The sequence below is a fragment of the Pyxicephalus adspersus genome, chromosome 11, assembly GCF_032062135.1.
Source record: "Pyxicephalus adspersus chromosome 11, UCB_Pads_2.0, whole genome shotgun sequence".
Lineage (NCBI taxonomy): Eukaryota > Metazoa > Chordata > Amphibia > Anura > Pyxicephalidae > Pyxicephalus > Pyxicephalus adspersus.
This window is the reverse complement of record NC_092868.1, coordinates 55,639,478-55,665,787: the sequence shown is the minus strand read 5'-3', so window position 1 is coordinate 55,665,787 and position 26,310 is coordinate 55,639,478. Positions and strand designations below refer to the sequence as shown.

The 26,310-nt window shown below is 36.0% G+C and overlaps 1 protein-coding gene and 1 long non-coding RNA gene across 6 annotated transcripts in view; one reads left to right on the top strand and one right to left on the bottom strand.

The window, feature by feature from the left end:
- The window catches only part of CASZ1 (castor zinc finger 1), a 159,780-nt gene that overhangs the window by 17,036 nt on the left and 116,434 nt on the right, over nucleotides 1-26,310 (top strand). For all 4 annotated transcript variants that reach the window (XM_072427114.1, XM_072427113.1, XM_072427112.1 and 1 more), the window contains exon 3: nucleotides 25,856-25,958. The gene's annotated coding sequence lies outside the window, so the exon portion shown is untranslated. The remainder of the gene's footprint in view (nucleotides 1-25,855; nucleotides 25,959-26,310) is intronic.
- LOC140341391 (uncharacterized) overlaps nucleotides 13,104-26,310 on the bottom strand; it is a 143,265-nt gene continuing 130,058 nt past the window's right edge. For both annotated transcript variants that reach the window (XR_011922866.1, XR_011922867.1), the window contains one exon: nucleotides 13,104-13,926. This is a non-coding gene — a long non-coding RNA (uncharacterized lncRNA). The remainder of the gene's footprint in view (nucleotides 13,927-26,310) is intronic.

Below are 26,310 nucleotides of genomic sequence, written 5' to 3'. Positions count from 1 at the left end.
TGCGGCTCCAGAGGAGGCAAAATGGCTCTTTTGATAGTAAAGGTTGCTGACCCCTGAGTTAGGTTGATTGGCTTGGCATTGTATACAGCAAAGGTGTAGAATGCAAGGATCCCACATAAGCACAAAAAGACTAAATGTAGGATTGTAATGGTATTACACTTTGTTGGGCAGAGCTGGTTTACTTCAATTTCATTTTTACTGTAAATAAGGCTCCAGAAGTTTTTATACACCTTGTGTGCACAAACCCTCACATTATGATTTGTCCTAGTGAGTCAGACTGTGACTTGTACTATCCTAACAATACCCTTTGTCCCTTGCCTAAAACTCCTGCCCAGTGAGAAAAAAAACTCACAAATTATGAGATTGCTATATTTTGCTTTCCCAGCTGTTGCCAGTCAGATCACCTTATTTATCCAGGGTGGAGTAGCATATAAGACAAAAAAAAACAAGGTGGAACTCGGACAGAACCCAAGAAATATCAAAAGTAAGACAAACTTTCTTTTGATCAAATATAAGATAAAACAAAGAGAAAACCTTTCATGGGGAAACTTTTCTAACATCTCACTAAATGTAAAATAAAAAAGGAAATCTTATGTAAATAATTGAACAATTTGTCTGATCTTTCTTTTTTATTTGTTGTGCCATGTTAATGTTCTTTTATTTACCCAGATGAAAATGTCTGTAGCTGTGACCTTGCCAGTTGGAGTAGAGCTGGGAATGGCTGTATTGGTTTTACAGGGTATATGGACCTTAAAAAAACATGTTGTGTAGAAATGTTTAATAATCTGTTATTTAATGTGATGGTGCTGCAGGCTTTGTGAGTTGGTCAAATTAAATACTCTTAGCAGGTTAGGTAAAGCATAGTAGTGATAACTTTATATAAAACACAAAATGAAGCATAAACACGCACTGAATTAAGCAAATTCAGATTTTCAAAGTCCAGGTGTAGTGTGCCTAGAACAGGGAAGTGAATGGTAGGGTGTGTGGTTGAAGGTTGCTGAGTTGCCAATGTATAATCTGATTGAGGTGGTAAAGTTGATTGGCTTTGGAGCTTGGCAGGTTGACATAAAGTGTATGCCTGGGCAAAATAAAAACAAAATAGGCAACAGATCTCTCTAATACATGACATACCTAACACAATACATTCACATATCTTTGTGATTAAGTGCTGCAATGGGACTGGAATGGCATTTACATTTTTTAGCTTTTTATGATATATAGCAATGTACTTTCTTACACTTCTTGGAAACAAGCTGCCTGATCCAGTAAAGTATTTGTTGTTGGTTATGTTAAAGTTTGTACAGGTATTAACATTCGGCAGGGAAATCCTACATTTTTACTGTACCTACCTAATTAACATGGTTTCCCAAAAATTAAATGTGGGATTACAAATTCTGTTCTGCCAAATGTAGCCATTCAGAGCTTGTCATGTTTTGTGTAATTGATAAATAGGGTGCTTTATTGTTTTAACGTTCCTGACATGTATTAATTAGTTTTAAACAAATATGCTTTAAATTTGCTGAATTAGTAAAATGCAACTTTTGGACTGACAACTTGTTGTTTATTACACTATTTGAATATTCTTTTACCTTTGTGCCATGATGGCATTTTTAAGTGTACTTGGCTGAAACATTCTAGTGTCATCCATATGAAGTTGTCAGCCATTGGAAATTTCATTACAGCTGGAAGTTATGTGTGAACTGTAATGTATGTATTTCTTTTTCATTTGCTGTAGAATACACAATACTCCACTATACATAGAGAATATGTTATAAAAAAAAATTCAGTTGCAATACAAAATTGCAGTTGCTGACTTGTTTTGCATGTTTGTGCTCCAGGGCTGTTGTATACTTGGTTACTTATCATGAACAAGCATGTGTTTATTAGAACAAGCGTGTGTTTATCAGGTGTCCTGACACTTAGTGCACACATGATTGTTTTGTGTCAGTCTCTTAGCAAGTTTCAAAGAGTTTGTAAATCCCTTTTTACCATAACCTGTATGGTTATAAGGAGTCAAAAAACTCTCTTGACAAATCAATGCATGGCACAGTAAAGCCTTCCTAATTCAGAAGATAATCACATGTCTCATATATCATTCGAAAAAAGCTTTATTCCTCTTTCTAGTGCAGTGGATGGAGCAATGCAAAGCATTCCCTTTTGTCCCAACTACCAAATGCATATCTAGAACTGCTGAGACATATTTCAAATGTGGGAGCATATAATACAGCTAACTGCACACTGCTACCATTTCAGTCCTTTTGGCCATCCCCACTGCAGTGTACGCAAACCATAGCTTCTACCAAGAAAGACCTGGGACTCCAATACTTAGGAATGACTTGTATGGCTTTGTCCACTGTCCTAGCATGAGGAGCAGTCCTCTTGTTTTTGAGATATAAAAATGAATTGAGACATCTGAATACCTTTTGTACCTTACAAAGGCTTTATCGTGCTAGCAAGTTTTAAAGAAAGGAGATGACAGCAACTTCGTAAACAAGACAGCAGTGACTGATTCCAGGTTACTGTCTGCACAAGTTACTTTTTTGTGATTTTGAAAACTTGCTTCATTTTCCTGCAAGATAACTTCGCTTCCCTGATCATGCTTTACCTTCACAACTGGAGTAAGTTTATATTCAGTGGAGGGTTTTAGTAAGTGTGCTTTGGGTCTCTAGTGAATGAAGCAAATTGCTTAAAAATGTATGGAGATTATGAGATGAGAATGTAAATCTTAAGCAAAAAGGTAATTGAATGTAATAGCCAGCTCTGTTTGGTCTTTGTTAATTTTCGCTCATCCCTCTGCTACAAAGATCTGTATTGGAGTTTTATTACCATGTTGTTTGCACTAATAAAATAGTAAAATTTATTTCAAGGAAGCTGAAGGATGGTTTTACAATGCAAATTTGAAGATGTTGGACATTTCATTTATGTCTCTGCTTTTCTAGACCTTGAACAGGATAAATTACTCCCCAGCCATGCTGGGGGAAATTTCACTCAGCTCCCGGAATATTTGTTTAAAGTATTTTATAGGTTGTCTTATGACACAGGTCCCTTAGGCTTGTTTAGTTATTTTCTTTTTTTTTTTTTTTTTTACATTCAGGATACAATTGGATCACTATGGGAAAGAGAATTAGAAGTCCAGTTTATTGTTAAGCAGTAGCCACAGAATCGTCCTGTATTGCTCTGCTTACCCTTCTGATATCTGTTGGCTTGAACTTAGGTTAGGTTGCCAGATGGCGTTCCAGGTCTATGGCACATTCTGCAAATTTTAAAAAGCTTCCCAAAATGCGTTTGGCTCAAACCTGCTTGACCAACCACCCCCAAAAATCTGCGGATAGCCTTACTTTTTATCACTCCAAGTAAAATTGTTTCATGTATCTTTTTGTTACCATTCAGATAGAGACCAATGGCATAATTTAATTTATGAAATTGTTTTTCACCAGGTTGGGTTCTATTCCTTATATAACCTAATGCAAGAAGCACAAAATGCTAATTATGTTTCCTCTGATGGCTTTCCATAGAAAAAAAAAATTACGATATCAGTCGTCAACAAAAGCTTAAGATTTTAAATATTTGTATACAACTCTCTGAATAATAAGTATAGGAAGGATATTTTCATTTCTGTTTTGACAATAAAAAAAATGCAATAATATTTGTACTGTTATGGCAGGGTCTTCGTTTGTCGCCTCATGCTTCTCCTTGTTTTGTTATTTTTATTTTTTGTAATATTCTGCCTCAGTTATTTCCCTTAAAATACAGAGAAGCTCCATATTCTCATTTACCTTGTGAACAGCTTATCATTACATTGCAAGAATGTGTTTGCTGTCTCTGAATCCCAGAGGATCCAACGATTACATCATGCAGAGGCAAAGATGCCTTGTAGACAACAAAATTAATGAGAATATGAGTTGATGGTCTTATAAGCATTTACATTTGTTTGGCATTTAGGTTCTTAACACTTCTTTGCAGTAGATGCATACAGCCCCTGGACTCTTCTAATTGTAGATTATGTCTCTATCAGGATTGTTCCTTGTAGTATGATGAAAGTACCTAAATACGGTTTGATGAAGAAAATCTACAAATATGCCCTAACTTGGTACTGCACTCCATCGTTCCCCTTTTATTTTTAAAGGGTGAAAGTTTATTAAACATTGTACACAACTTTAGCAAGAAAAATAGTATGGATCAAATTAGGCACCTATACCAATATCAAGGCAGTAGGGAATAAAATCCCATTTAAGCATATCACACACCTACTCCATAAACATTAAAAGAGAATACAACATGGAGTTTCCTTTTTTTATTTTTGGATTATGGGTAAATTGGTATAGAGGTATTTAATGCTTGTAACATATGTGATCCACCATGATCAAGGCAATGAAGGTAAGCAGGAAAGGTAATTGGGGAAAGAAAGGGAACAAAGAAAAAAATATGTATTAAGCATCTTATGATGAAGAGGGTCATAGGCAGAAGATCATAGACAGGTGAACTTTTGTTGATGGAGCAGGATCATAGGCGGAGGGACTTCTGCAATAAAATAAACTTATCAGCTTGATCGCAGCTTTTTAATTACACTCACCTGTGCTCACTCCTGTCCATCACTCCATCACCTGTCACTTCTGCAAAAATGAATCCGCCTATTCACAATTATTTCTCATTAAAATTTAGTTCCACTTTAGGATTCTGAAGATGTGAGGTTTCAAAACATTGCAGGTTTATTTGTAAGGTAAGATGCTTGATAAGAAAACATTTCAGTCCTGCCCCCATAGTTCTCCCTACAACCCCACATGGAGAACTTCACATGTATTTTTTTTTAATTGTTCTCATACATTTCTTAAATTAGATGTCAGGCGATGCACAAGGTTCTTATTTTTTTGCCTCTTTTACGGCAATGATCATCAATGCATAAAGTGCTGTTAAGATGATGTTGTTGGCATCATTCTCTGCATCACTGTGCAATGAGCCAGGGCAACATAGTAATACATCATCAGAGGTCATAGCATCCTTGACCCAATGGAAGTGGGACAGCTTGGAAGATGACTGGCAGTGGGCAATGGAGCAAGTGAGTCTTTAGGTTACAACACAGTGAGCACTTCCTTTTCGGCAGATTTGCCACCTATTCAAAAATTTAAATATATGTAGCCGATTCTTAAATTAACCAATCATTTGTATAATTTTGACTTCAAAGTTTCTATTTTGTTGCATGGAAGATTGTTTCATGTAGTAAGGGCTCAGCTCTCTAGAATAATTAGTCTTGATATATTATTAAAAATACTTGTTAAAATTGCATTTGCCAATTACATTTTAGCCTGGCCTTAAAGTACTAATCATAGTTGGTTGTTGTGTGGAAATAACTCCATACCAGAAAAAACAGTCCAGACATTCTAAGTGGTCATTAAGTTAGAATATGTGTAATGGAGCAACATAATCTGAGCTTCGGTTGTTGTAGGGTTCATCAGGCCCTTAATACCCTTTGCTGTGCTTATGATTTCACTTTGTGTTAAATTTGGAGGGTATGTGTTGTGTCAGTCAACAATCTGGTATTTTTTCTATGTACAAGTGACAGGTGCACTTTAATGGCTCGCTGACAGCTTTTGCACTTCATGGTAGATTATAGATTGGAATTGAGAACAATGCAGATAGAATGGTTTTTGCAGAGAGTCATCACAGTTGACCTACATATTTCACTATCTCTATATCAGGAAAGACTCATGGATAATACAACATTCCATAGTGATTTCAGAGTGAGCTTATTCTGTACCATACCTAGTGCACCAAATAATAATCATTCTCTTACTTATAAAGATTTAGTAGTGATGCAAAACCTGATTGGCTTTATTGCTTGCCGTGGGTCTTTTTTTTTTGTACGAAGGGCTGATTAAAAAGTGAGGTTTTCTATGTTACAGAGAATGTGTAGAAATATTAAGTGGAGCCCAAGCAGTACCCTGAAAAATGAACCCTCTTTGTTGAAAAAATGGTGTAAGCCTTTGTATGCGAGTGTGCCTAGGTGTGCATGGAAACATAATCTTGTTCCTATCATCACATTTTCCCATTTATTTTGGATCCATTACCACCCCGCCTCCATTATTTCTTTTGGAACATCCTGTCCCCATCATTTCATTTGGAACTTCCCATCCTCATCATTTCATTTGGAACATCCCATCCCTGTCATTTCTTTTGGAACATCCAGTGCCTATCATTTCTTTTGGAACATCCCATCTCCATAATTTAGTTTGGAACATCCCATCTATATTATTTATTTTGGAACATCCCGTCGCCATCATTTTTTTTTTTGGAACATCCCGTCGCAATTATTTATTTTGCCTCTTTTTTCCCACTACAAGCAATAGACTATGGACAATAGACGTGACTGATCATTTGCTCTCTTCCTGCCTTTTGCAAATCTTCCAAAGTTCAGTTCCACTATAATTTAATCTGTGTTCAGTTTATGGCCTGCACACAAATATCATCTGCCAGTCGTTGAATATTGAGTCTTTGAATCTAAATAATCTGTATTTTCTTATTAGGCTTTTATTGCATAATCCCTTTAGCAGACAGGCAGTTCTGAGCTGGACCCACCCTACAAATAAATATTGAATAACACACATTTACAGTGTACTGAAACTGTCCCAAGTTTTCAGAACACACCTCTGTAATTTACTTAAAGTGAACCTATCATGATAGAGAGATGCCACCTCTACTGACTTGAAAGTGAATTTACTGCTTAGTCAGCAATCACAAGTTTAAACTTCAATTTATACCTTTGTTCTGTGCCAGTGACCTGTTGTTCAATGAATACAGGAGATAGAACAACAGAGACTTACATTCTGTAAAAGAAGCAAAATGGGATGTTTTAAATGACAACCATAACTACGGGAAAACCGTTAAATACAGAGATCATATGCATAAAAAGGAATTGGTTTAACATCCAAGTAATTTGTATTTTTTCCCATTTTTTTTCTGGGATTTTTACTGCACATCCCTATCTAGTAGGGAATCTGCTTTTTGTGTGCCACAATTAGGTTACATTCACATTAACTGCGACTGAAAAGTGAAAGGAGAAGCAGCAGTTAATCTCTTATTTGCTGCTGTACTTCCTCCTTAGCAGCATTTCCTTTGTTAGCATATTAGCACTGTAGCACTAATAAGCCCTTGGGTGCTTCTATCTCTTCTGATCTGAGCCCTGCTGTACATACCTAACAAAAAGCCAGTATCAATTAAAATTTAGATACTTACAGCTTGCATGAAAATCCATTACATTTAGAGTTGCATTCATTTATTAATCAGCATCGATTATCTTAGTTTGGATTTTCAGTGTGGCTTTCATGATCAAAGCAAATAGTGGGATGTTTTTATGTCATTATTATATCTAAGCTAGGAAAGAGGTAAAGGGATGCTCCCTTGTAACTTCTCCCAAGTTTGCTATAAGTGTCTAATAAAAATTTACAGGTCACAATACTTTTCTATTTCTTAAGTTAATTTGTCTTCCTATGCCATTTGTGTACACACTGAACGAAATTACGAGGTGTTTGATTAATAAACAGTAAAATGCCCTCAGAATCTGTCCCTAAAAAAAAAAGAGAATGTAAGTAAGGAAATTCATTATTTTAGGACAGGTGAGCAAACAGTGACAGAACACAAAGTACAGAGCATGCCAAAAACAATGCAAATGAGGTTTTAGGGTAAAATCATGTTGCTACATGTATGTGTTGTCTGATGCATAGACAGAGTACATGATATACACCCCAAATAACAGGCATCGTCAGCAGATATGGGTTTTCATTAGTAAAATATTATACAAAATATTTTCGATATAAACCTTAAAGTGAACTTGAATACTTTATAGTAAATTACATTTTGCGTACTTCAACCTAGATAAGCTTCTTCAGATTGATTTCAGTTTGCTAGTAAGGCCTCAACTTTGGGCCTGAGCTCAAACCCCAATAACCCCTTGTCATTCATTGGCCCCCGGTCTAATGACATATATGACATGTGATATAATAAAGCTCCCCAAGACTGTAAAAGATTACCATGGGTGATTCTGCGTAATCCAGCACATCTAAAATGGATTTCGTAAGATAATTTCCTATTATTTGGCAAATGTTTTCAATCCTTGACAAAATTTATTTGAGGTTTGCTGGATCACCCAGGTTCTCTCATGATAGTCTATCTTCTGCAGTCATGGGGAACTTTTAATAAATCACGCCTTTTGTTTCTGGCTTTATCCTAATGTTCAGCAAGTCGAAGCCTCATTGTGAAACCAATAACAAATTCAAGGTACTGAAGAGGCTTTTCTAGACAAGAAAGGCTAAATAGCACACTGTAGTTACCAGCTGTTAGACAACAGTGTAAATGGGGATCTGTTTTTGCTGCTAACAGTGGAAAATCGTCAACAAACACAACTATTAGAGCCAGGCGAAAATAAAACTTTGCACATATATTCCTATGGAAAGTTGTGATGCAATCATTGTGTAGCTCCCTAACTGGGTTCACAATCGTATATTAAGGTTCTTCCCACAACAAGCCTTTGACTGGCACAGATCTTCTTTGGGGGTTTCTTTGAGGGTGTCATTGTCATAAGCAATAAAAATTAAATTAAGACAAACCTGTTTCTTACTTTTTGTGAAATGTCCAAAAATGTCCCTAATAAAATGGTTCTTGTGCAGAGTTTTAATACTTTAGCCAAAGGGAAGCCTAAAGAGCTCCAGCCAAGCAGAACACGTTTCCCCATTGAGCTTGGAATGTTCAGTACTCATAAGTAATGATTTTTACCAAATATAACCAAAATTTCTCTATTGAGGGATGATTGTTTCATGTCTATGAATACTTTTAGCAAACCAAAATGAAGATCAGTTTTAATGTATGAGGAAACCCCTGCATGATGATATACAGAGGAGTGTTGAGAAAACATTTACATTTACTGTTAGACATTTTTACTTTTCATCATTTACCAAAACTAGAATATCCGTTATAAATGGACTGACTCTTTAATTGTCCTGTCTAATTTTTGACTTTTTCAGTGAATAGATGTTCTCAGTCAGCTCCTAGCATAGTGTAAAAATACAAAGCAGTCACACAAGAGACCTTCTTAGTGAGGGAGGTCAGTCCACTGAGAGCACAGCTTTGCTTGCAGTGCATTTGGGTTAAAGAGCTAAATCTGCAAGGCTATTAAAATATAAAACATCTCGTAAAAAAAGAAGGCAAGGATCTATATAGCATCAGACTTTAATTTATAGCATCCCTGTCATTGGCTTTGTTAATCAATTCTACTCCATATGATCTCCTTCCTATAGAATATATAGTTTGTCTTTATTTCAAAGATGTTCCAAATTATTTGTATATCGTGTTAGCAAAATTATTTGCAAAGATATTTGCAGTTTGAGTTTGTCAGAAGTTGATTCCTAGTATTATCTAGGGAGACACCATACATTAATATAAAACAAGATGGATAATGAATACTGCAATGCATATCATGAGATAAAAGTTGGTAGTTCCATCACAAAAAAATTCCAGTTGGTGCCTTTGTAGACACCTTTTAGCGCTGGCTTATTATAGGAACCAATAGCAATTGGAGACCATTTTCTAACCGCTTTTAGTCATTTTTTTATCCAGCTTACATTGATCTCATATAATTTGTATGACAATGCCAAGATTGAAGGACTGTCAACATACATTTGTAGCATAAGGTATTCTAGTACAAATAATTTAGCTGGACACCTCAATGACAAATGCTATTATGAACAAGTTTTAGAATTGGGACATTTACATGATGGTATTTGTACCTGTGTAAATAGTTTCTTCTTTCCATTTTTTTTTGGAAAAAATTCCATACATACCAAACATACAAAAATTATACCATTGAACTTCCATTTGGTTACCAGTAACAGATATAAACAATAGGTTATTGGACAGAACGGCCTGCATGAGTACATACTGATGACTGGTGTGCAGGATGTGAGATCTTTCTATGTGCTCTCGTCACAAGTGGCCAGTTTATGCTCCCTGCTTCTGCTTATTGGTCCTGTTCCCTGCAGCCAATAATAAAATATGGCTCAGGGTTTCATTATGGGATGTATTGATTACCTTTTGGGACAGATGAATTATGGAGAACATTAAATTAAAAAAAAATGGAATTATTTTAATGAGACTGAAGGGTCGATTCAAGAAATGGCTGACACACTAGCCTTCCCGGCACAGCTGGTGCGTTTACTTTGGAGGGGGTCAAGTAATGCTGAGGAGATATATACATTTATATTTGTTTTGCAATGTTTAGTTTTTAGTGAGCTCCTCTTTAAAGATAATATTATAATCTAGATATGGTAATGATATGCTCAAGTCTGGATTATTGTCCTGTTTACCAAAGCTATTACCTTTTTACAATAGATGGTATTCTCTGGTTGAAGGTATTGTAGTGCTTAAATGAAGGGTATTTCCTCTTGTTCAATGAACACTTTTTACACTGGGACAAAATCTGGTCACCAATAAACATCTAACAGAGGTTATGGCAGTTTACCACTTGGTCCAAGAATATTTTGACTGAATTTAAACAAACCGTAATAATTTGACTGCCTTGGTTTTCAGATGTGGATGATATATTTATTTGAGGTGACCCAACCCATTCCGTTCTTTTGTTTGTTACATTTAACTGATACAGACTTTACAGGTACATCATTTCGCAGATGATTTTGTAAATTAGCTTAAAATGTATTATTGTAGAAATTAAGAAATCAAATGCAAAATAAGATGGTTGAGATGCTTTCTAAAATGAGATGGTTGGAAAGGATTGGACAAGGTTCACAGATGTGATGCAATGGGCAAAAGAGCCAATCTATTGAACTCAACATTTTTTGGAGACAATATAAAAGATGCCAGTGTTTAATATAAAAAAACAGGATTAGAGATCTGTACATGGTTTAGTTTGATGTAAAGATGACTACAAAAACAGCCCTTCCCTAGTTTAATATTGTGTTGAATCATAACTAAATTGAATAGCCTATAATAATGCCTAGAACTAAACAGAGAATGGACATGCTCTGTCTTTGCTGCTACACTATTTTATGTGTTTTGCTTTGTCAGACAGGTCATAAAGTCAATTGCTAGTTGAGAGGAATTTGCTGTTTTCTTATAAAAGATTTCAAAGAATGCTTTTAAGGTCCATCTAATGCTAGTCACGTCTGCTTGCCAGTCAGAGTCTATGACAAAATGTAGTAACTGTCCCAACCTATGTTTCGGGCTTTCTGTGCCCCCTAACAACATGATACACCACTTGTTAATAGTACTCGGTCATGTATTGTTTTACATTTTCAGATTTGAAAAGGAAAGCCTTTCTTGAAGGTTCTGTGCATACAAATCAGTGACAATAAAGTTTTCTGATCAACTGACATTTAGCCAGGAAGGTGTCTGCTTTATAGACACAAAAGTTAAAGTAAAATACATTTAGGAGAGTAGTTGGTAGATCTATAGTTTTGTCCCTTGCCCTGCCATTTATCTCAAGCATTTTCCCTTTTTGGGAGGAAAAAAAATGAAATTAACATTCTAGTCAGAGCTCTTTTGCTGTAATCTTTTTGTTTTTTGTCGTTTTTTTTTTTTGGTTTGTTTTTTTTTTTAGGTCCCGGGCATGGTTCTCTGATTCCCCAGGCCTGGTATATACATGCCGATTTCCCCTTGCAATCTGATTTTTTTACATGATAAAATAAGATCTTTAAGATCAAGAGATTTTTGATCTCTAAGAGAAACAGCAACCTACTAATTGTAGGTAAACCATTTTTGGGTTTCCAATGGACATGAACAGATTTGGCATGTTGGCAAATATTGATTGAAAGTACAAATATTCGAACAAATGCAATTGGAAGCTTCCATCTGTGCTGTGGTTTACCCTGCCCCATCATTAAAATGGACTTTGGTAGCAGATCTACTCATGGTAACTCATGATATTTATAGTAAAGTTTCTGGTTAAAAAAAAAGAAAAAGACGTTCAAAAACTTATTACAGACTTTTTTTTACCACTTAAATTACATCTTATTGATTAATATCCCTAATGCCAGTATAGAGTTTTTCTAAATAGCCTTACAAGAAGGAGCAAGATATTGGAAAAAAAGTGGTTAATAATTAGTTTGGTGTGACTTGAAGAAATGTTTGTGTGTTCTGTGAGAGTCAGTACTAGGCTGTGTGTTTAATTAATAACTGAATTGCAGCTTATTTGCTGTTGAATTTACCAGCTGCCCTGAAAGCTTCTTGTTTCACCTGGGCGAATGCAAAAAGGTGGCGGTTTCCCTGGATACTGGGCCTCTCCATGGTGACACACCCTCTGTATTTTATGTTCTTCAGTTCCCTAGAGTTGATTGTTTTTGGCAAAGCAGTTTAGAAACTCATCCAACTATTAAATAAAATAGATAGGTAGCTGGAAGGGCAGTACACAAACAGGCCGGATTACCTGCACCAGCTTCCGCCTGTGAGCTGGGAGGTTCCACTGTCACCGGTCCAGAATGAAAAGTGCTTCTACCCCCACTGTATGAAGAACAGGCAGCCTTACGTTACATCTGTTTACTGTGATCACACACTGCTGTGAATTCCACACTGGATAACTAATTATATTGTACATTTGTGTATGTGCCTTTTAAACACACTTTATATGCACATTATTTGATTTTGTGTTCTTCGTTGTATTGTATTTGCAGAGGTGCTAAACAAAGCTCTCACAGATTGCACAAGGCCCCGTATTCTGGGAATGCACATATCAACCCTTAGTTCTAGTTGGCAACTGAAATCAGACAGGGAATTGTTAAGTCTATCCAGGAAAGGCTGCACCTATGTCAAGGCGTTACTCTGAATTTTATATTATCTACTTCAGTCAATGCCGTTACCTTTATGTATGGCCCTGATTTATTAAAGCTCTCCAACGCTGGAGAGAATACACTTTCATCAGTGAAGCTGGGTGATCCAGCAAACCTGGAATGGATCTGGTCCAGGATTCAAAACTTTTGTTGGCTAATAGCAAATGATTTTTAAAAATCCTTTCCATGTTTTCTGGATAACCAAGCTTCACTTCTGAAAGTGTATTCTCTCAACCGTTGGAGAGCTTTAGTAAATCAGGGCCTATGTCTTCAAGTAGGACTGAAGCTTTTTGTCCAATTTTGATATTGTGAGTAACTTCCTTGTCATTTGATGCAAGAGCGAGAAACCTGTAATAGATGGTATAAGCAATACCTGAGCACATTTAAATGTTTTAGTTTTCCGAATTACCAGAACACCAAGTCGCTTGCAACATGTAATTTGAAGCAGAACTAAATTTAAAATAAAAAAAAACACAACTTTAATTCCGCAGAGCCCTTAATCTCACTGGAGATGTCCTTGGTTCATTTGCCGACCTGGAATCCTCCTTCATCCCGGGCTCTGGCCGCCATCTTGGTCTTCTATCTTTCTCTTTGTTACGTCAGTCATGAGATTGGGTGATGTAGCCTGCTGTAAAGGGGAAAAAAAGATTGCCAATAACACTACGCATGCGTGAGATCAGCATTTCTTTCCCCTCAGTTTAGGAAAATGCCCCTTCTTCACATGTCCTCCTGGGATGCGTAACATAAGTATCCCAGGAGGCTCTGTGTGGCAGGGTGTTGCAAAAAAGAGTTTTGTACCCTTTCATGTAAAGTAAAAAGTTTGCTTAGAGATCCGCATTAAGTAGTGGCCAGGTTAACACGAATCCTTGAGCCAGTAGGTTCTGTCTTCCATGTGTGTTTCATTTTTAGATTTTACTTCTTAAACCCTAATAAAATGGGAAACTTCCTGGAAAGAAGGCAGCAAGTCCTGCTTCCTCCGCTGCAGCAGCTCAGTTTGTTGCAGGTCTTAGTTTGTAGATTTCAACATCCTGCACACTTCAGGTATGTTGTATGCCCAGTCCCCTTTTGGAATCCGATTCCTTCTATTGTAACCGGTGTCCTGTAAAAAGAAAAAAGGAAGTGCTCAGTGCTGAACATCCATACAGCCTAATACTACAGCCAACCCCAACTGTCTCTCAGTGTTTACCTATCTTGTAACTTGTGTTATAACTGGGTTTCAGAAAGGGTTGTAAATGTGAGTGAGGTTCAATGTTAAGTTGCAAAATGGTTTTAGGTGGAATTCTGCAAAAATTAGTACCAGCATAGGTATGTATATGGAAATAGTAAGCAAACATTAAAAAAGCAAAACTGGTTGTGTTTATTTGATCACACACCATTTACTAGCATTACTCAGTCACATGTAGTGCCCAAGGTCACAGCGCTCAACAGGGTATTTATTAAAAAAAACTGCCTGCATCCAACATTACAATACAAACATTAAATACTAGCAACAAAAAAGTATAATGTCAGATTAATGTTGTTTTAAGAACTTTACCTTCTGGTCTATTTTCCTAGCCTTGTGTGTTATTAACATAATATTGTACTAATTGATTTTATTTAGACATCCTAAAAGAAGACCTGCAGCCTAAAGACATTTTATAGAAATGAGATCATATGGGGTCGTTGAGGTCTTTAGTTAGGTTTGCCCTAATGGCTTTATATCCTGAGGTAACTAGTCACTGCCTGAGGGCTGTCCTGCTCCAAAGTTATGTATGTGCAGGTATATGTTGAAATCTGTTGACAGGAATATTAAGTGCTAAGGTTGTGCAAGTACATTTATATGTTACTGTAAATGAACGGCTTTACTGGGATCTCTGTATACTGTAAGCCACTAAACACATGGGCATTTGGTAATTTTAGCTAGCATAAGCATAATTGACTTTACCAAATTAGCAAGGCATTTAACAAATCTAACATTTTGGACAATAGGTCCAAGAGTGGTAAATCTTTACAGACATCAATGAAAACAGCGCACCTCACCCTTTCCCCACTCTAAAACTAAAAATGATTTGCATAGAGATACACTTTCAGCAAATGCCATCTGTTTAGAGCCATAGTTAGTTCCCCTTCCAGCATTAGGAAAACCCTTACTGTTAAAGGGCTGAGGAGATTTCTTTCTACACTAGAGAGTGAGCAAAGGGAAATTACACATCCTATTAGTTTGCTGCTACTCTTTTTAACTGCAGCTTGGGAAATCCACTAATAGAGCTAAGTATAAGTGCACGTCCTCCAATCCTTTTGGATGTATTCCACCTGACCCCAATATCTTTCCCTTATACACTTATGCCTATTGCTTGGTACATCTGCTAGTGCCTTATGACCAGGACAGATACACCTTAATCTGAAAATCATAAAAACAATCTGATCTTGGTGTCATTATACAAATCTTAAAACGAAGACACAATAGCTTTTAGTGTTTCAGCCCTAAAATGATCTCTAAAAGAGCAAACAATGGGCCTTGACAGAAAAGTGTTTCTCCCTTTTTTATGTTGATTATGAATGAATACTTTTGTTTGGATAACTTTCCTTAGTAAAAAAAAATGTGAAAAGAAGAAAAAAATAGAGCTACTGTCTGCCACAACAGACTTGTACTGTGAACACAAATACGCACACCCACGCTCTAAACTAGAGGCACACCTGACAAATATGAGGACTGGCAGCCAATGGGAAGACAACACTGTGTTGAAATAAAGAAGAAAGAGCTATGCCAGCTTTAATTAATTTAAATATTTACCAATCCAGTTTTTTAATTGTGTGTATGTTTGCTTTATTTGTGTACAAGAAATACCTGCTGCATGGGCGTACCCGGTGCAGGGATAAAGCTGATGACATCAGGCTGAAAAAATGCAATGAAAAACATTTTCATGCCACAACAGATCAAATTGCAGTTTTTTTTCTTCCACATGAATTATTACCATTATTTATGTTATTTTTTCTTTTGGCATCTTGAGGTAATATGAAAACACTGGTGATAACAATCAAAGGTATTTAAAGTGTTGAAAGGATGGGGTTTGTTGTCTTTGTAGAAATATGGTACATTTTGTTTCTCGTGGTATTATGTAGCACAATAATTCCCTTGTATTTTTTTCACATTGATTTTTTTTTTTTGCCTTTTTTCCTTTTACTCATCGGTATCGATAAGACAGAAGGATAATGACTTATGGTATAGATAACAGTCCATTCAAATGATTTGTTACATCTAATCAAGTGTATATTGGCTTGCTGTTCAATGTTACCCACCGCGGATATTTTGGTGAATGAAATGTTTTCATGTTTCTGAGAGACCCCAGTAGTGATAGTTGTGTGTAACTTTTGTCTAGGGCCCACTCCCAACAAAACAGGTGTAAATTTAATTTGGGTCCCCAAAATGATTATTTTTCTATATGAAAATCTGCTGATGGAGTAGTATTTTCAGAATAGAAATGTATAAGTTCTGGGGTAGTTATTTCCAACCAAATTCCATTATACTGGTACTGAGATATAAACAACCAGCATGTGATTCATTTTGCCAGCATTGAAAGTTTAGTTTTGTGTGGTATTCATGAAGGTAATTACAATTTTTTTTTTAATTTTCTTGCAAACTGAAAATTTGTGTGCCACTAACACATAACAAAATGATGATGATGACATTTAGTTCAGCCACATTATTTTCCAAACATCATTATCAAAATAATATCTATTCCATTGACAGTCAGCTCTGTCCTTTACAGGGTTAAGTTAATAATATCCCTAAGCTTAACAACTTGCATCATCTTCAAAATGTTTGTTTAAAGGTATATGATTATAATTCAGGAGTGACACTGACATTTATTAACTCCTATAATTTATTTCTTTATAATCTGAGCTAAGTCATATCATGGCTACATTGTTTATAAAGACCAGCAGCAAATGTTCCCTTTCTGTTATGGTTATATGATCTGTTTTTACATATTATTGTTTTTAAAAAAAAATGCAGTATTGAGAGTGGATTTGCATATGCCACTAATCAAAAACAACTCTGTTTCATTTCTACTATTTGTCCTATTTCATTTTTGGTGTGTTTTGCATATTTCTTCCAGCGCTGTGCAGTAATCAAGCATAAAACAACTTCTGTACTCTCCTCTCTGCAGGAGTGCAATAAAGACCAAACACCACTTCTCTTTATGTGTATGGTGACTGGTCTGTTCACCTCCCTTATAACCGAAATTTAAATTAAAGTAATCGGTAAAGATAAGAATATTCAGACCTTTGTGCCCAGGGTCAGGTGACTCATACACGAGACCTTGCACAAATCTGATGTTATAGTACCTTGTGGTGTCCACTTTAGGATGTGTACAGTAGGTTGTAGCATTTTGACTGCCTTCTAGAACATCACTGGGAGAGCTTGACAGATTGATTTCTCTGCAAATTACCGATCCCTGGAAGTTAAGGGGATCTGATATGCCAGGACTCATTGATTTCCTGTGCTGCCATGTTTACTGCCTGAGTTCCATTCTGCTTTATTGATTGGGGAGGGCCAGGCATTTGTGTGGTTTTGTTTCAGACCTGGGAACATGAACTCTTTCCCAGATTGTAGGTGTTCTTGTCATCTAGCTCCTTGTGCTGTTTTAGCATATGAATTACCAGTGTTTATTGACTCCAACTCTATCATCTGCTATAAATTAAATTGGCCTAATATATATGAAGCTATATGTAGTGAAAATGGCTTCTGGTGTGCCTATGCAATGACCTAAATTTCTATTCATTTACAGCAAAATTTCAATACCCTCTGCTAAATTATTTATGGACACTCATCTTTTCCATTTTATTTTTTTATATTTACCTTTTTAGATAAATGTGTGATTCTATGGTTATAAAAACAGACTTTCTGTGAGTCAAATTTGTTTATTTATATATATATATATATATATATATATATACCCTCTGATTTGACCTTGGGGTGTACAGGGTACAAGAAAAGAAGAAGACAGTGGAACCTAACCTAATTTTCTGAACCACTAAAGTGTTCATTTTGCACTTTTGAATGTTTAAATTATTTTTACCCCCTCGCTGGTGACGTTTTGAACAAAAAAGAATACAGAAGCTTTCTGCGTAAATCTCAATTTCTCATATACTAGCTAATCCTTCACTCAGTCACTTTACTTTTTTTCAGGGACAATAGTGCAAATGTAGGATCTTCAGCTTGTTGGCTCTAAGTTCTTACTTGTGCTATCATTTTCATGTTTTCTTCTTCCTGATATCTAGTCCGCATGCCCCGAGCCACTAAAAGCAGCAAAGCAAAAAAATGACATGCTCATTTTGTCAAAATATATTTGGCTTTTGTATGAAATTGACTGTTGCAACATGTATAAAATGTTTTTTACCTAATTATACCTTATACCGTCCACATTCTTGCCATGAATTTTAGGTTCTGCATATTAGGCTTGTTGGGACCCCTGAAATGCATTGACATGTCCTGTTTGATTTTTATGATAAAATAATGGTCACACAGCATTTGGATTTAACACTCAGGGCTGGATTTATACTTTCTGCCCTCCCAGGCCAACTGTTTTGTATTGCTTTCTCCGATTCCAGGTATTTGGCTTGATTTCATGATAGGAAAATTAGATGTGGGAACTAAAGACAGAGATACCCTTTTCTTATAAACACAGTGGGAATCTCCAGCTTGGAAAAGAAATCAAACTCTTGTCTAACTGTGTTTGCCCGGCGCTAGGTGTTCAGACCCAGTGTGGGTTAATAGCAAATACTGAGTTCACCATTCTAGCAGCAAAAAAGCTCAAACTGTGCAGGGACAGCATCAATGGAGACCTGTTAGGATTGCACTGGCAAAGCAGGGTAGTAGACAGGAAAACATTTCACGATATACATAAGATAAGTTTAACAGTGAACAGAATAATGTATTGGGTGGCCCTCCTTTGGCAGCACTTGTTTCTTGGCCACAGCCTGTATTTGTAGTCTCTTTGGTCATAGTAATCAAACCATTTATTTCACCTTATTTTATGTATTAATGTTATATGATTCCATGTACATGCTTTAGACTACTTCTAACTTGTGGCATATGGAAGACTCTCATCTATGCAAGCCCAACAAGTTTGATCTTATCCCAATAAAAATGTAAAAACTAAATAAACAGAAACTATATCCAGTAATAGGAACTTTTTTTTAAAAACAATTTAAATTTACACCTGGGGAAAACCCCAGTTAAAAGTTCCAGAATGGAGTGTGTCTGTCCTGCAGCCAGATTCCCACAGGCACTTCATGTGTGGCCTGCTGCTTGGAGAACTGACAGAACGAAGCAGCAGTAGCTGTAGTAATACAGCACACAAACCTCTTTCCATTGTCCTACAGTCAGACGAATAAGCCTTTACATGTCTCATCCCTTAAATGAGAAGGCATTAGTATACTGCTTTTAAATTTGCAAAGCAGAGGTGTGATAACCACACAACCAAAAACAGAACATTGAACATCAGAAGAACATTAAGAGCAAGCCATGTCTCTGAGATTACCTAGACTTAAAAATTATAGAGAGAACATCAAGGAACCAAAAACACAAACGGAACCGACCTGTCAAAAAAACATGTAATCAAAGTGCAGGTGACAAGTACATGGGTCACAGCTTTCAAACAGTTCCTGGTCTTTTAGACTAGACAGGTGTATGGAAGATGCAAAGAAAAGTCTGACTGGAATTTATATGCAAACCATAATAATTTGCAGGTTCCGTTCCTTTGAACTAAAGTAAAGAAATCTATCTGATGTCTTGGTCAGAGGCTAAAACTTTTATTTAGAATTGATCTCAGGGCCCCTTCTTTCAAATGACTACCCCAGTGTGACACACACTTACTTGTCATTGGACTGTTGTCTATAGGAAATTTTTTGTTTTATAGAAATGTTTTTAAATTGCCACTAATACCCAGAAAACAAAACATCTTTCCCAACTTAAAATATGCCTGCTGAAAACCTTTAGTTTAAGTTCTTCCTATCATGTTGATCGTACATCTGAAATCTTCTCTCTTGTAATTGCATACCCTATGATGTTCACTCTGTCATTGTAAATACATGACACAGTGTTGGTGAGACAAAAGGCAGATGCCATACACTGTTGTAGTACAGAACACTTCTGGTGCATTTACAGTATTTTTTTTTTTTTTTTGAAATCTCAAAAGACATTTTACTGCTGGAGTGGACACATTAAATGGCCATCACATTCAGGTGTGCACGCAGCAAAATTACTAGTTGCCAGGGCTGTTGTTTGGATCTGTTTTAGTTTTAGTTAGTTGTGTAAAAAAGAGTAGCTTCTTAGTGTGAATGTTCAGTACAAAATAAAATGGAATGTTTAATATCTTTATTTTACCTGTTGCCTATCATTTTTTAAATCTTGTGCTGCTGAAAACAGAATAAGTTAATAAGTAAGCAAAAATATTTCTTTTGAAAGTGATGAACATACTTTTTTTTGTTTTTTATATAGAAGCCCTCTTCTGTTTTATTTACTGGCTTTTGCCTTATATATCCTTTTCCTCACATGTTATGTGTATGTCTGTTGATTTCGCCTCCCATGTCTGGCAGTGCTTCCTTTTGTAGTATCCGCACAGTGCAGGTGTCTTAGAAAATAACCGGGCGTGGGAATAATAAAAAGTGCATTCATTTTTTACTAATCTGTATTTATAGTAAATAAATGGGAAGAAATCAGTCTGTAATTTCTGTTCCACCCAATCCTGCCTTGTGCAACTCCGTCCAGGTCTGCAGTGCTGAGCACAAGGAAACATTTAATATTTTGTGTAGCTTTGCCCATGTCGTTATGGGTTTGTTCACAATTCTGCCAGCTATGTCCTCCCAAAGCTTTGCCAAATCATTTTTTTCACTTTGTATGTTACATATAAATCTGAAATGGGTTTTAATTTTTCAGTTTGTAATAACATGCCTATGTGCAATTTATAAATCATTGATGCACATATGGCTTGTCATTGCAAACCTCTGAGGACACCTTACAATTTGTTGTTGACTTGTAAAGGTCAGCTAGTTCTGTAGTAGCTCATTGGCTAATAATATCTCTGATAGTTTCTGATAGTTATACTTCTATCTGTGTATTTTATTTGATTGATACTCTCACAACTGAAAACCTGAAAAGTAAATAAATTCAGGGTTATGACACTGCTACCTAAATTGTTATTGGTAGCTCAAGCTAAAGCGAATTGTGATTCTGATCGAAATATATTGATGCTTTAGTCCCAGAGATATTTTTTTTTAATAGTGGACAAAATTAGCTCAAAAAGTAGAGGCTCGCTATCCTTCTGGGAACATCTAGAAGAATTAGGGCTCCCTATAATTCTAAGGAGTACATAAAATATACCATTAATCTTTATTTTCTTCTAATAAATATTATACTTTTGTGCCTGCAATCTTTTATTTTAAAACCCCATAGTTGGGTGTTTGCATTGTTGCTTCTAGCTTGCTTGAGAGGAATCTGTTTCTGAGGACATCAAATGCAGTGATCTCCCTGTTACCTTACTTCATCCATTCTGTAAATCTTTGCTTTTGCTGCTTTGCTTAATCATTACCCTAATATTTATTAGAGAAACAGCTCCATGCAAAGATACATTGCAGAACAGGACATGTTAAGTCAGTAATAGGTAAAATAATCAGCTGTTCAGAGACCAGAGGCAATACTGGTGACTGGTCATTTGGGCACAAATTCTATAGTTTAGGTCCTCTTTTGAGCCAGCATGTGATTCATCATGTCAATTACTATGTAAAACTAAAATATCACATTTTGATGGAGTTGAACATAAATATTACAGCGTAGCTTGCATATTTTTATTGGGTCACTGCTCAAGATTTATCTTCATTTTGTATGTCTTGATTTACTGCTGTTTGGCAGCTCTAAACTCAGTTGGATTCCAATATTATTTTTTTTAAATAATTTTTAAATATTATTGCAAATACCCATATCTTTCATTTTCTGTGGCAGTAATGCTTAATTGTTATCAGGTTTCAGGCCTTGATTCACGTGACTTAAAAGCAGTCATGCATCCTTTTTGCGTTTACAAAATATTTTGGCCTGTTAATGTTGCATTATCCTGTGTGTAGACTATCACTGAGTAATACATTAGGATGATGGTTTATAGTGATTGTGAATTTTCACCTTTTCACTATTTTTTAATTCTGTACAGAAAGAGGTTTTACAAGAACAACAAGAACAATTTAACAAGAACAAGTATTAATGTAACAAATTGTACTTAAAAAAAGCACTTTTTTATTTTGACTTTTCTCTCTACTTTCCACAACAACCAGTTTCCCCTACCCCCGGCATATATCCCATACTAGAGCCAGGGCCAGTGTAACACCGGGGTATCTAATACTGCAGACATTTTTCATGATGTCACCTGTCAGCCAGGTACACATCATTATGGTGTATATACAGAAGGGGATCTTTGTAAAATGAAGTGGATGCAGCCACAGGCAAACATAGGAACGACCCAGGATAAATCCCTTTATGTAGGATTAAGATATCAGCCTTAAACTCTTTGCAAAATTCTACAAGTCCCATATTGTAGATTATTCATAGTTTGTATATTCATAGTTTAGTTTTAATACTGTCCCCTTAACAAGACTGCTGTAGTTGTGTTTATAGAAAGATCCGCTTGTCTGTGAGATAATATAATAATTCTGGCAGTAAAACTTCTTAAGTATAAATTGAATCATAGTAATAATTAGTTGCTTTATTTGGACTGAAATAAAAATATTGACCAGTAATTTGGGTCTCATAAATATTTTATTTGTTTATTATTAAAAATTGTTTCCGCACGGTGTACATTATCAGAATTTTGTCTGTTCCAATGTATTTACAGGGCGACCTTGTTCCAAGCTAATATTCATTTATTAAGCATTGTAAAGACTGTGTGGTTTTCTAAGTGCCTGATACCAGTTACTTTGTGAAAGAAAACTCCACTGAACACGTTTCGGATGCAGGTGTTGGATATAATGGTAAGACAGACCCGGTCCAATCATTAAAGCTGCATACTAGTGCTGTAGTACTCTATACAGCACATTGTCCCAATCATTTTAACATGGGGGGAACATTTGATATAACTTTCAGATCCTCAGGGAAGCCCTTCTATAATTACTGTATCCACAGATCACAGTATATATATAGTAAGAAGAATTACATTGATGGCCAGTGGGAAGAATGTCACCCTTACAGATAGCTAACAAAATCATTGGAGTCAATAGTAATCGTCCTAGCCAGTAGTCCATTCTGGCCTAAAGCCCCCTAGTTTTTTAATGGTCAATCTGGCCTAATTTTGACCGGCATGGGTCGGCAACCCATGTCTCTTGAGCCTCCTTGTTTTGAATCCCCTCCCTATTTACCGTGGCCAGCGTCAACACTTCTGCCGCCGGGGTAAGGCAGTGCATACGGAGGAGAGGGATTTCCCTTCAGGGGTGTTCCTGGTGGGGGCCAGATAGTGTCCTGGCTGAGATTCAAACCTGGGACCCAGTGCTGCAAAGGTCAGAGTGCTAACCCCTGAGCCATTGATCTTGGGATAATGAATCATGGTAAAAATACATTTAAATAAATAGGTATATTCCCATATGATTTGGATTAATTTGATCATGATCACAGTGAACAAAATTAGTATTTTCTTGTCATTAAGTATATTATTTCACAAAGCATCTATAAAGTCCCATTCCAAGAAAGAAATGCTTTGAACCTGTTCTAATAACAATTATTTATTAATTTAATTTTTATTTATATATTATTATTTTTTAATTTGAACTCCTCATCAATAGAACCTGATGTTGTATCTGTCTGTAAGAACATGCAACATCATGTTTCCCATTGATCGTACTATATTTTTAAATAAAAAACCTTTCCTTGGACACCTTGTTTCTTCTGGCCTAGTGTGCCTTCTTGACCTCCTGAAATGGCCATAGTAGTCCAAAAAGTTTGCCGACCCCTGGTCTAGAGGAACCCTGTTTGGGTAACACTGCTATAGACTATGACACAGCAAACCTAGACGTGGTACCTTTGTATTCTCCTTCAATTTGATACTTCAGAAAGTAGGCATTTAGAGTACTGACAGCAAACACCAAAATTCTTCCCCAACAACATATTAAAGGAGCTTGCAGAGATCACATATAACTATCGTTTTTTGTCTTTCGGGAGTATTATTATGGATGATCACCAGAAGCCTGTTTGTAGAGAACAAAACCTGTTCCCGCATTTATAAACATGGCATCATAAAAAAAATAAGATCACATTTTGTAATACACTTAAAAAAGTAAGTCCTTTAATCCTGAGGAATAAATATAGATGTCAACAAGCATTACAGAATCATCTATTTTCATGGATATGATCGGTTACACACTATTGGTAGAGAAATATTTTGGTTAAATCGGAAAATTCCTTTTGGAAGGTAATATAGCTTCCAAATATGTATTTATTATAAGTTTGACAGCTTAAGACTTTCAGTTGGTAATTGCGATATAGAAAAGTCATATTAGGAATTACATATATCTAGTAAATGCTTAGATCATTATCTAAATATCTTTGCCTAAAGGAAAGGGCATACACTTGCCATCCTTCCCTTGTTTCCACATCCTGTGTAAATGAATTGCTCCTCTAGGTAAGAATAGAGCTTTTTTGCCAAGACTTCGCACACATACAAAAATTTAGTTATTAAAGTGCAAACAGGAAGGGCCATTTTTTTTAAAATGTGCATGTAGGATATTCAAAACAGGGATTGCCATGGAAACGCCACAATATTTGTTTAAAATGACACAAGGTCTCTTGGTAGCTGTGTTGACACATTTGGCTCCATGTTTGGCTGCGTCCCTATCTGAAATGGATCTAAACAGTACCTTTTGTTATTTAACAATTAGCTGCTTTTCCTCAACTCTTCTGCTGGGTCCCTCATTTTACAAACGAGGACAGGTTCAGGATATGTTAATATAGAACGGCTGCATTTAGTCCCTCTATAGCTTTTGTGTCATGGAGAAAATAAGACGGCTGCGAGGAACTTGTCCTATGAAATCTGCTGGAAAACAAATTACACATTTCTCTCTCAAATTTCTTGAGTTTGATTAGTAAATGTTGTTCTGGACTTTGGCTGGTGTCAAGGTATAAAGCTGGAAAATATGATTATCCTCTGCATAAAATGACACATCATAATCTTCTTGTAATGAGCTGATAATGGAATAAGTACAAATTAACCAAAGACGTGTAATAAGCTGCTAATATTTGGGAAATGTACGGCAGTATTCATTTTTTGTTTTTGTATAAGATTTATTTGCATTAAAAATACATGTAAGTAAAAGGAGTGGAGATGATACCAGGGCTGTAAACTGAACCCACTTTATGTTGCTATAAGGGAATTTTGCCTTTAAAGATATTATCAAAGTACAATTACTAACATGTGGGCAAATACACCAGGGCTGCCATCTATTTTGCTGCTGTTTAGTCATGAATTGTTCTCTTCTGACAAAACCATTGGTCTGATAAATCCTGCAGAAAGTTGCCAGGTAAAATGTGCTTGGAGAGCTGATGTTGCCATATAAAATTTGTGTTGTAGTTATATTTGATGGTTTAGTTCTTAAGATGCAATATTGGTTTATGATTTCTATTCCGTGTGTTTGTTTTCAAAAAGAATAAAGTTGGTTTTGAACAAAATTAGGCCTTGGACAAAATTCCAAGTTGGAAATTTGTAACTATGGCTAAGTGTCATACTATTTAGACCAAATTGTTTTTTTACTTTTATACTTAAACCTAAAACACAGTGCTAGTGCTGTCTTTGTGTATTAAAGTATAATTTTCACCACAACATAGAAGCATTCAAAACATCTTAAAATCCCAGACTGATTCTCAATGGAGGTTACTAGGAGGTGACCACAATTTTCATCACTGACAGGCGTTGTTTAAATTATTAAACTGGTCTATCATTTCTGTTATGTTTTTTATTCAGGTGATCATGTGTTTTAATCAAATGTGATATGTATGTATTCTCTACTTTATTTAGAGATCCACTGAAGGCGTCTCATATTGATAGCACAGAGAGCAACGCTGGTGCTGAAGTGTGACGGGGGGAATGGACATCTCTTCTGCTGGATGGTTTCTACAAGGTATGCCAAATATTTAGATTTGTATAGATTGCATTAACCTAAATAATGTCTCTTTATGCGTATATGCGTGCAGATATGCAGTATGTGGCGTATGAGTGTGTGTTTATTTGTGCCCATGTATATACATATACATATACACGAACACTTGTACAAACATAATTTCTCAAAAAGCTTTTATATCAAATCATATCTTTTTTTTTTACATTGAATGATGCATCATATATATAGACCATTATTCCTTGTAAGCCTAAACTAGGTATAAAATCCAGGTTTGCTGGATCACCCAAGTTCACTGATGAAAGTGTATCCTCTCCAGCCATGGAGAGCTTTATTAAATCAGGCCCTTATTCTC